Genomic DNA, 10231 nt, shown 5'->3' on the forward strand with positions numbered 1-10231 from the left:
TGGGTCGGCATCCCATGGGTGTCGAGTTGGGTGCCTGATGGGTGCTTCTTGTCAAGTTTTAGTCGTCGGGACTCATTTCGAGCCTTAGAGGTCGTTTCTTGTCCGGTTGCCCTGTCTTCGACCTGGGAACCCAATTTTGGTCCTCGGGTCCCATTTTTTTTTGTCTCGCATCCCACTTTTGGCCTGTGGCCTTTTCGGGGTCGATTCTCGTTTTGGGCATCAGAGCATGTTTCTTCTCCTAAAACCCAATATTTGTTTATTAAGTCTCGGAACACATTTTTGTTCTCATGGACCCATCATGGGTCTTGGAACGCATTTGTGGTCCTTGGGTCCCATTTTGCATCCCGAAACTTGTGTTTTGGTGCTTGATCCCTATTTTGGGTGCCCACCTTGCACCAAGTGCGCACCCGGGGCAAACCGAGCGCCTTGGTGCACCGGGGCAAGATCGAGCGTGCACCCGAGGCGCCCCGAACATGCACCAAGGTGCACTCGGCCCACATGTGAGCGCAGGTCGTTGCGCCCGAGGTGGTGTGTGGGCACCGCGTTGCAGACGGGACACTGCACGCACACGACGCCCCCTCCAGGTGCACGCACGTAGGCCGGGCCGGGTGCACACCCGACGCCCTAGCAAGGTGCGCGCACCCGGGCAGGGCTCACACTTGGCGAACGGGGCGCACTTCGCGAGGGAGGGTGTGCACCTCGACGGGGGTGGGTGGCCGGGGTGGATTCGCACGTGGGTCGCGGTTTGCTAAGTACACACTGCGACAAGCTCATAACGGGTGCGATCATACCAGCATTAGTGCACCGGATCCCATCAGAACTCCGCAGTTAAGCGCGCTTGGGCCGGAGTAGTACTGGGATGGGTGACCTCCCGGGAAGTCCCGGTGTTGCACCCTTTTTTAGTTTTTCGCCGGGCGTCGCAATGCTATTTGAATAAACCTTTTGCCCGTTTGCGTTCTCGTCGGGGCCGGGCCGGGCCGGGGTGCGCTGCCCGCACTACCGCGCGCGCGGGGGCGACACCGAGCGCGCACCCGAGGCACCCCGAGCACACAGGCCACGGTGCAACCCGGGCGTTGTGCGCGCACCCCGGTGCGCCCGAGGTGCTGCGCGCGCACCCAGGTGAAATCGGTGTGCACCTCGGCCAGTGCGCGCTCGGTCGAGTCGCGCACGTTGGCCAAGGTGCACGGTGATGTTTCTTACTCTAAGGTTCCGCACCAGACGCCCGGGACAGGTGAGCGAAGCTGGGCGGGGCCGGGTGCGCGGCCGGGGCAGGTGCACGCAGCTGGAGAGAGCTTTGGAGCACACTTCGGAGCGCACCAATGATGCGCTCCATTCAAAAGTTTCCTGAAAAGGCAAAAAAAGTTGAGATTATAGAATTTCCCACTTGAGAGATTGTAAAAAAAAAAAATTTAAAATGAAGGAAACGCGGGTGCCAAGGTGTGCGCAGCCCAGCCAAGGTGTGCGCACCAAGGCGCCCACCCTGGCGAAGGTGCACGCAAGGTGCGCACCCGAGGCAAACCGGACAATTAACCCAACTTTCGACTTCGCGCGCACCTTGGAGCGCACTTCGGAGCGCTCCTTGGTGCGCACCAATCTTGGGCACCTCGGAGTGCACCATGGCGCCCACCAAGGTGCGCACCCGGGGCAAACCGAGCTCCGACTTCGTGCGCACCTTGGAGCGCACGAAAGGTGCGCACCATGGCGCCCACCAAGGTGCGCAGCCCAGCCAAGGCGTGCGCATCAAGGTGCGCACCCTGGCGAAGGTGCGCACCCGGGGCAAACCGAGCTCCGACTTCGTGCGCACCTTGGAGCGCACAAAAGGTGCGCAACCCAGCCAAGGTGTGCGCACCCCGGTCAAACCGAGCTCCGAATCGTGCGCACCAGAGGTGCACGCCATCGTGCGCACCTTGGAGCACACTTCGGAGCCCTCCTTGGTGCGCGCCGATGTTGCGCACCTCGGAGCGCACCCGGGGAAAACAATGCAATTAACCCGACTTTCGACTTCGTGGGCACCTCGGAGCGCTCTCGGGTTCGCACCTCGGAGCACACCGAGGTGCGCACCTTTGATGCGCTGCCTTCACCAATTTCCAGAAAAGGCAAGAAAACATTGAGAAGGTGTGCGCACCGAGGTGCCCACCCTGGCGAAGGTGCACGCGAGGTGCGCACCCGGGGCAAACCGGGCTCCGACTTCGTGCACGCCGCACCTTGGAGCACACTTCGGAGCGCTCCTTGGTGCGCACCAGGGCGCGCAACCCAGCCGAGGTGCCCACCCCGGCGAAGGTGCACGCGAGGTGCGCACCCGGGGCAAACCGGGCTCCGACTTCGTGCACGCCATGGTGCCCACCGCGGCGAAGGTGCACGCGAGGTGCGCACCCGGGGCAAACCGGGCTCCGACTTCGTGCACGCCGCACCTTGGAGCACACTTCGGAGCGCTCCTTGGTGCGCACCATGGTGCCCACCAGGGCGCGCAACCCCGCCGAAGGTGCACGCGAGGTGCGCACCCGGGGCAAACCGGGCTCCGACTTCGTGCACGCCGCACCTTGGAGCACACTTCGGAGCACTCCTTGGTGCGCACCATGGTGCCCACCAGGGCGCGCAACCCCGCCGAAGGTGCACGCGAGGTGCGCACCCGGGGCAAACCGGGCTCCGACTTCGTGCACGCCATGGTGCGCACCGCGGCGAAGGTGCGCACCCGGGGCAAACCGGGCTCCGACTTCGTGCACGCCGCACCTTGGAGCACACTTCGGAGCGCTCCTTGGTGCGCACCAGGGCGCGCAACCCAGCCGAGGTGCCCACCCCGGCGAAGGTGCACGCGAGGTGCGTACCCGGGGCAAACCGGGCTCCGACTTCGTGCACGCCGCACCTTGGAGCACACTTCGGAGCGCTCCTTGGTGCGCACCATGGTGCCCACCAGGCCGCGCAACCCAGCCAAGGTGTGCGCACCAAGGTGCACGCGAGGTGCGCACCCGGGGCAAACCGGGGTCCGACTTCGTGCACGCCGCACCTTGGAGCACACATCGGGGCGCTCCCGGGTTCGCACCGGCGTTGCGCACCGTGGTGGGCACCTCGGAGCACACCAAGGTGGGCAGCGAGGTGCGCACCTTTGATGCGATGCCTTCACTAATTTCCATAAAAGGCAAAAAAAAAACGAGATTTTAAAATTTCCGTTTTGAAAGATAGTGAGAAAAAGGGAATGCTGGTGCCATCTTGAGCCCGCCCTGGTGCGCAGCCCAGCCAAGGTGTGCGCACCAAGGTGCCCACCCTGGCGAAGGTGCGCGCCCGGGCAATTAATCCAACTTCCAACTTCGCGCGCGCCAGGGTGGGAGCGCACCCAACAACCGGGCCTGGGAAGAGCCAATGCGAGAAACCCCACCAAACGCTCTGACAAAAAAAGAGGGGGCGCTCCAGTAACCCCGCTTCGGAGCGCACCCTGGGCAAACCCAGCCAAGGTGCCCACCCCGGCCAAGGTGCAGGCGAGGTGCGCACCCGGGGCAAACCGGGCTCCGACAACGTGCACGCCGCACCTTGGAGCACACTTCGTAGCGCTCCCGGGTGCGCACCTCAGAGCACACCAAGGTGGGCAGCGAGGTGCGCACCTTTGATGCGCTGCCTTCACTAATTTCCAGAAAAGGCAAAAAAAAAAGGAGATTTTAAAATTTCCGTTTTGAAAGATAGTGAAAAAAACGGAACGCGCGTGCCATCTTGAGCCCGCCCTGGTGCGCAGCCCAGGTAAGGTGCCCACCCTGGCAAAGGTGCGCACCCGGGCAATTAACCCTACTTCCGACTTCGTGCGCGCCAGGGTGGCAACCGGGCCTCGGAAGAGCCAATGCGAGAAACCCCACCAAACGCTCCGACAAAAAAAGAGGCGGCGCTCCAATAACCCCGCTTCGGAGCGCAGCCGGGGCAAACCCAGCCAAGGTGCCCACCCCGACGAAGGTGCACGCGAGGTGCGCACCCGGGGCAAACCGGGCTCCGACAACGTGCACGCAGCACCTTGGAGCACACTTCGAAGCACTCCCGGGTGCCCACCGGCGTTGCGCACCGTGGTGGGCAGCGAGGTGCGCACCTTTGATGCGCTGCCTTCACTAATTTCCAGAAAAAGGCAAAAAAAAATGAGATTTTAAAATTTCCGTTTTGAAAGATAGTGAAAAAAAAGGAACGCGGGTGCCATCTTGAGCCCGCCCTGGTGCGCAGCCCAGGCAAGGCATGCGCACCAAGGTGCCCACCCGAGGTGCACACCCGGGGCAAACCGGGCTCCGACTTCGTGCAGGCCGCACCTTGGAGCACACTTCGGAGCGCTCCTTGGTGCGCACCATGGTGCCCACCAGGGCGCGCAACCCAGCCAAGGTCTGCACACCAAGGTGCCCACCCCGGCGAAGGTGCACGCGAGGTGCGCACCCGGGGCAAACCGGGCTCCGACTTCGTGCACGCCATGGTGCCCACCGCGGCGAAGGTGCACGCGAGGTGCGCACCCGGGGCAAACCGGGCTCCGACTTCGTGCACGCCGCACCTTGGAGCACACTTCGGAGCGCTCCTTGGTGCGCACCATGGTGCCCACCAGGGCGCGCAACCCAGCCAAGGTGTGCGCACCAAGGTGCACGCGAGGTGCGCACCCGGGGCAAACCGGGGTCCGACTTCGTGCACGCCGCACCTTGGAGCACACATCGGAGCGCTCCCAGGTTCGCACCAGCGTTGCGCACCTTTGATGCGCTGCCTTCACTAATTTCCAGAAAAGGCAAAAAAAAACGAGATTTTAAAATTTCCGTTCTGAAAGATAGTGAAAAAAACGGAACGCGGGTGCCATCTTGAGCCCTTCCTGGTGCGCAGCCCAGGCAAGTTGTGCGCACCAAGGTGCCCACCCTGGCGGAGGTGCGCGCCCGGGGCAATCCGGGCTCCGACTTCGTGCACTGCATGGTGCCCACCAAGGCGCGCAACCCAGCCAAGGTGCCCACCGCAGCGAAGGTGCACGCGAGGTGCGCACCCGAGGTGCACACCCGGGGCAAACCGGGCTCCGACTTCGTGCACGCCGCACCTTGGAGCACACTTCAGAGCGCTCCTTGGTGCGCACCAGGGCGCGCAACCCAGCCGAGGTGCCCACCCCGGCGAAGGTGCACGCGAGGTGCGCACCCGGGGCAAACCGGGCTCCGACTTCGTGCACGCCATGGTGCCCACCGCGGCGAAGGTGCGCACCCGGGGCAAACCGGGCTCCGACTTCGTGCACGCCGCACCTTGGAGCACACTTCGGAGCGCTCCTTGGTGCGCACCATGGTGCCCACCAGGCCGCGCAACCCAGCCAAGGTGTGCGCACCAAGGTGCACGCGAGGTGCGCACCCGGGGCAAACCGGGGTCCGACTTCGTGCACGCCGCACCTTGGAGCACACATCGGGGCGCTCCCGGGTTCGCACCGGCGTTGCGCACCGTGGTGGGCACCTCGGAGCACACCAAGGTGGGCAGCGAGGTGCGCACCTTTGATGCGATGCCTTCACTAATTTCCATAAAAGGCAAAAAAAAAACGAGATTTTAAAATTTCCGTTTTGAAAGATAGTGAGAAAAAGGGAATGCTGGTGCCATCTTGAGCCCGCCCTGGTGCGCAGCCCAGCCAAGGTTTGCGCACCAAGGTGCCCACCCTGGCGAAGGTGCGCGCCCGGGCAATTAACCCAACTTCCAACTTCGCGCGCGCCAGGGTGGGAGCGCACCCAACAACCGGGCCTGGGAAGAGCCAATGCGAGAAACCCCACCAAACTCTCTGACAAAAAAAGAGGGGGCGCTCCAGTAACCCCGCTTCGGAGCGCACCCTGGGCAAACCCAGCCAAGGTGCCCACCCCGGCCAAGGTGCAGGCGAGGTGCGCACCCGGGGCAAACCGGGCTCCGACAACGTGCACGCCGCACCTTGGAGCACACTTCGTAGCGCTCCCGGGTGCGCACCTCAGAGCACACCAAGGTGGGCAGCGAGGTGCGCACCTTTGATGCGCTGCCTTCACTAATTTCCAGAAAAGGCAAAAAAAAAAGGAGATTTTAAAATTTCCGTTTTGAAAGATAGTGAAAAAAACGGAACGCGCGTGCCATCTTGAGCCCGCCCTGGTGCGCAGCCCAGGTAAGGTGCCACCCTGGCAAAGGTGCGCACCCGGGCAATTAACCCTACTTCCGACTTCGTGCGCGCCAGGGTGGCAACCGGGCCTCGGAAGAGCCAATGCGAGAAACCCCACCAAACGCTCCGACAAAAAAAGAGGCGGCGCTCCAATAACCCCGCTTCGGAGCGCAGCCGGGGCAAACCAAGCCAAGGTGCCCACCCCGACGAAGGTGCACGCGAGGTGCGCACCCGGGGCAAACCGGGCTCCGACAACGTGCACGCAGCACCTTGGAGCACACTTCGAAGCACTCCCGGGTGCCCACCGGCGTTGCGCACCGTGGTGGGCAGCGAGGTGCGCACCTTTGATGCGCTGCCTTCACTAATTTCCAGAAAAAGGCAAAAAAAAATGAGATTTTAAAATTTCCGTTTTGAAAGATAGTGAAAAAAAAGGAACGCGGGTGCCATCTTGAGCCCGCCCTGGTGCGCAGCCCAGGCAAGGCATGCGCACCAAGGTGCCCACCCGAGGTGCACACCCGGGGCAAACCGGGCTCCGACTTCGTGCAGGCCGCACCTTGGAGCACACTTCGGAGCGCTCCTTGGTGCGCACCATGGTGCCCACCAGGGCGCACCCGAGGCAAACCGGGCTCCGACTTCGTGCACGCCGCACCTTGGAGCACACATCGGAGCGCTCCCAGGTTCGCACCAGCGTTGCGCACCTTTGATGCGCTGCCTTCACTAATTTCCAGAAAAGGCAAAAAAAAACGATATTTTAAAATTTCCGTTCTGAAAGATAGTGAAAAAAACGGAACGCGGGTGCCATCTTGAGCCCTTCCTGATGCGCAGCCCAGGCAAGTTGTGCGCACCAAGGTGCCCACCCTGGCGGAGGTGCGCGCCCGGGGCAAACCGGGCTCCGACTTCGTGCACTGCATGGTGCCCACCAAGGCGCGCAACCCAGCCAAGGTGCCCACCGCAGCGAAGGTGCACGCGAGGTGCGCACCCGAGGTGCACACCCGGGGCAAACCGGGCTCCGACTTCGTGCACGCCGCACCTTGGAGCACACTTCAGAGCGCTCCTTGGTACGCACCAGGGCGCGCAACCCAGCCAAGGTGCTCACCCCGGCGAAGGTGCACGCGAGGTGCGCACCCGGGGCAAACCGGGCTCGGACTTCGTGCACGCCGCACCTTGGAGCACACATCGGAGCGCTCCCGGGTTCGCACCAGCATTGCGCACCTTTGATGCGCTGCCTTCACTAATTTCCAGAAAAGGCAAAAAAAAGAAAAAAATGAGATTTTAAAATTTCCGTTTTGAAAGATAGTGAAAAAAACGGAACGCGGGTGCCATCTTGAGCCCGCCCTGGTGTGCAGCCCAGGCAAGTTGTGCGCACCAAGGCACCCACCCTGGCCAAGGTGGGTCACGGGGTGGGTCCTAGGGTGGGTAACGGGGTGGGTACTAAGGTGCGTGCCAAGGTGGGTCATAGGGTGGGTGCCAAGGTGGGCACCAGGGTGGGTGTGCACCAACCCTAGCCAGGGTAGGTCACGGGGTGGTTGTCGGGGTGGGCGTCAAGGAGCCAAGGTGGGTGGCAAGTAGCCAAGTTGCGTGCCAAGGTGGGTGTCGGGGTGGGTGCCAAGGATCCAAGGTGGGTGCCAAGGAACCAAGGTGGGTGTCTGGGTGGGTGCCGAGGTGGGAGCCAGGGTGGGTCCCAAGGTGAGTGCAAAGGTGGGTGCCAGGGTCAAGGTGAGTGCCAATGTGGGTTCCAAGGTGCCAGGGTCAGGGTGAGTGCCAATGTGGGTTCAAAGGTGCTAAGTTGGGTGCGAGGTTGGGTGCGAGGGTGGGTGGGTGCCAAGGTGTGCTAGGTGGAAGCCCGGGTGGGTCGGCATCCCATGGGTGTCGAGTTGGGTGCCTGATGGGTGCTTCTTGTCAAGTTTTAGTCGTCGGGACTCATTTCGAGCCTTAGAGGTCGTTTCTTGTCCGGTTGCCCTGTCTTCGACCTGGGAACCCAATTTTGGTCCTCGGGTCCCATTTTTTTTTGTCTCGCATCCCACTTTTGGCCTGTGGCCTTTTCGGGGTCGATTCTCGTTTTGGGCATCAGAGCATGTTTCTTCTCCTAAAACCCAATATTTGTTTATTAAGTCTCGGAACACATTTTTGTTCTCGTGGACCCATCATGGGTCTTGGAACGCATTTGTGGTCCTTGGGTCCCATTTTGCATCCCGAAACTTGTGTTTTGGTGCTTGATCCCTATTTTGGGTGCCCACCTTGCACCAAGTGCGCACCCGGGGCAAACCGAGCGCCTTGGTGCACCGGGGCAAGATCGAGCGTGCACCCGAGGCGCCCCGAACATGCACCAAGGTGCACTCGGCCCACATGTGAGCGCAGGTCGTTGCGCCCGAGGTGGTGTGTGGGCACCGCGTTGCAGACGGGACACTGCACGCACACGACGCCCCCTACAGGTGCACGCACGTAGGCCGGGCCGGGTGCACACCCGACGCCCTAGCAAGGTGCGCGCACCCGGGCAGGGCTCACACTTGGCGAACGGGGCGCACTTCGCGAGGGAGGGTGTGCACCTCGACGGGGGTGGGTGGCCGGGGTGGATTCGCACGTGGGTCGCGGTTTGCTAAGTACACACTGCGACAAGCTCATAACGGGTGCGATCATACCAGCGTTAGTGCACCGGATCCCATCAGAACTCCGCAGTTAAGCGCGCTTGGGCCGGAGTAGTACTGGGATGGGTGACCTCCCGGGAAGTCCCGGTGTTGCACCCTTTTTTAGTTTTTCGCCGGGCATCGCAATGCTATTTGAATAAACCTTTTGCCCGTTTGCGTTCTCGTCGGGGCCGGGCCGGGCCGGGGTGCGCTGCCCGCACTACCGCGCGCGCGGGGGCGACACCGAGCGCGCACCCGAGGCGCCCCGAGCACACAGGCCACGGTGCAACCCGGGCGTTGTGCGCGCACCCCGGTGCGCCCGAGGTGCTGCGCGCGCACCCAGGTGAAATCGGTGTGCACCTCGGCCAGTGCGCGCTCGGTCGAGTCGCGCACGTTGGCCAAGGTGCACGGTGATGTTTCTTACTCTAAGGTTCCGCACCAGACGCCCGGGACAGGTGAGCGAAGCTGGGCGGGGCCGGGTGCGCGGCCGGGGCAGGTGCACGCAGCTGGAGAGAGCTTTGGAGCACACTTCGGAGCGCACCAATGATGCGCTCCATTCAAAAGTTTCCTGAAAAGGCAAAAAAAGTTGAGATTATAGAATTTCCCACTTGAGAGATTGTAAAAAAAAAAAATTTAAAATGAAGGAAACGCGGGTGCCAAGGTGTGCGCAGCCCAGCCAAGGTGTGCGCACCAAGGCGCCCACCCTGGCGAAGGTGCACGCAAGGTGCGCACCCGAGGCAAACCGGACAATTAACCCAACTTTCGACTTCGCGCGCACCTTGGAGCGCACTTCGGAGCGCTCCTTGGTGCGCACCAATCTTGGGCACCTCGGAGTGCACCATGGCGCCCACCAAGGTGCGCACCCGGGGCAAACTGAGCTCCGACTTCGTGCGCACCTTGGAGCGCACGAAAGGTGCGCACCATGGCGCCCACCAAGGTGCGCAGCCCAGCCAAGGCGTGCGCATCAAGGTGCGCACCCTGGCGAAGGTGCGCACCCGGGGCAAACCGAGCTCCGACTTCGTGCGCACCTTGGAGCGCACAAAAGGTGCGCAACCCAGCCAAGGTGTGCGCACCCCGGTCAAACCGAGCTCCGAATCGTGCGCACCAGAGGTGCACGCCATCGTGCGCACCTTGGAGCACACTTCGGAGCCCTCCTTGGTGCGCGCCGATGTTGCGCACCTCGGAGCGCACCCGGGGAAAACAATGCAATTAACCCGACTTTCGACTTCGTGGGCACCTCGGAGCGCTCTCGGGTTCGCACCTCGGAGCACACCGAGGTGCGCACCTTTGATGCGCTGCCTTCACCAATTTCCAGAAAAGGCAAGAAAACATTGAGAAGGTGTGCGCACCGAGGTGCCCACCCTGGCGAAGGTGCACGCGAGGTGCGCACCCGGGGCAAACCGGGCTCCGACTTCGTGCACGCCGCACCTTGGAGCACACTTCGGAGCGCTCCTTGGTGCGCACCAGGGCGCGCAACCCAGCCGAGGTGCCCACCCCGGCGAAGGTGCACGCGAGGTGC

At 62.6% G+C, this 10231-nt stretch overlaps 2 non-coding genes across 2 annotated transcripts; both read left to right on the forward strand.

Annotated features, from left to right (window-relative positions):
- The first annotated feature begins 777 nt into the window (after positions 1 to 777).
- On the forward strand, positions 778 to 896 carry LOC131867582 (5S ribosomal RNA). The gene has a single exon (XR_009366134.1). It is a non-coding gene; the product is annotated as a 5S ribosomal RNA (ribosomal RNA).
- A 7817-nt stretch (positions 897 to 8713) lies between these two features.
- Positions 8714 to 8832, forward strand: LOC131867605 (5S ribosomal RNA). The gene has a single exon (XR_009366157.1). It is a non-coding gene; the product is annotated as a 5S ribosomal RNA (ribosomal RNA).
- Positions 8833 to 10231: the final 1399 nt, after the last annotated feature.

This window comes from Cryptomeria japonica, unplaced genomic scaffold, assembly GCF_030272615.1.
Source record: "Cryptomeria japonica unplaced genomic scaffold, Sugi_1.0 HiC_scaffold_175, whole genome shotgun sequence".
Classification (NCBI taxonomy): domain Eukaryota; kingdom Viridiplantae; phylum Streptophyta; class Pinopsida; order Cupressales; family Cupressaceae; genus Cryptomeria; species Cryptomeria japonica.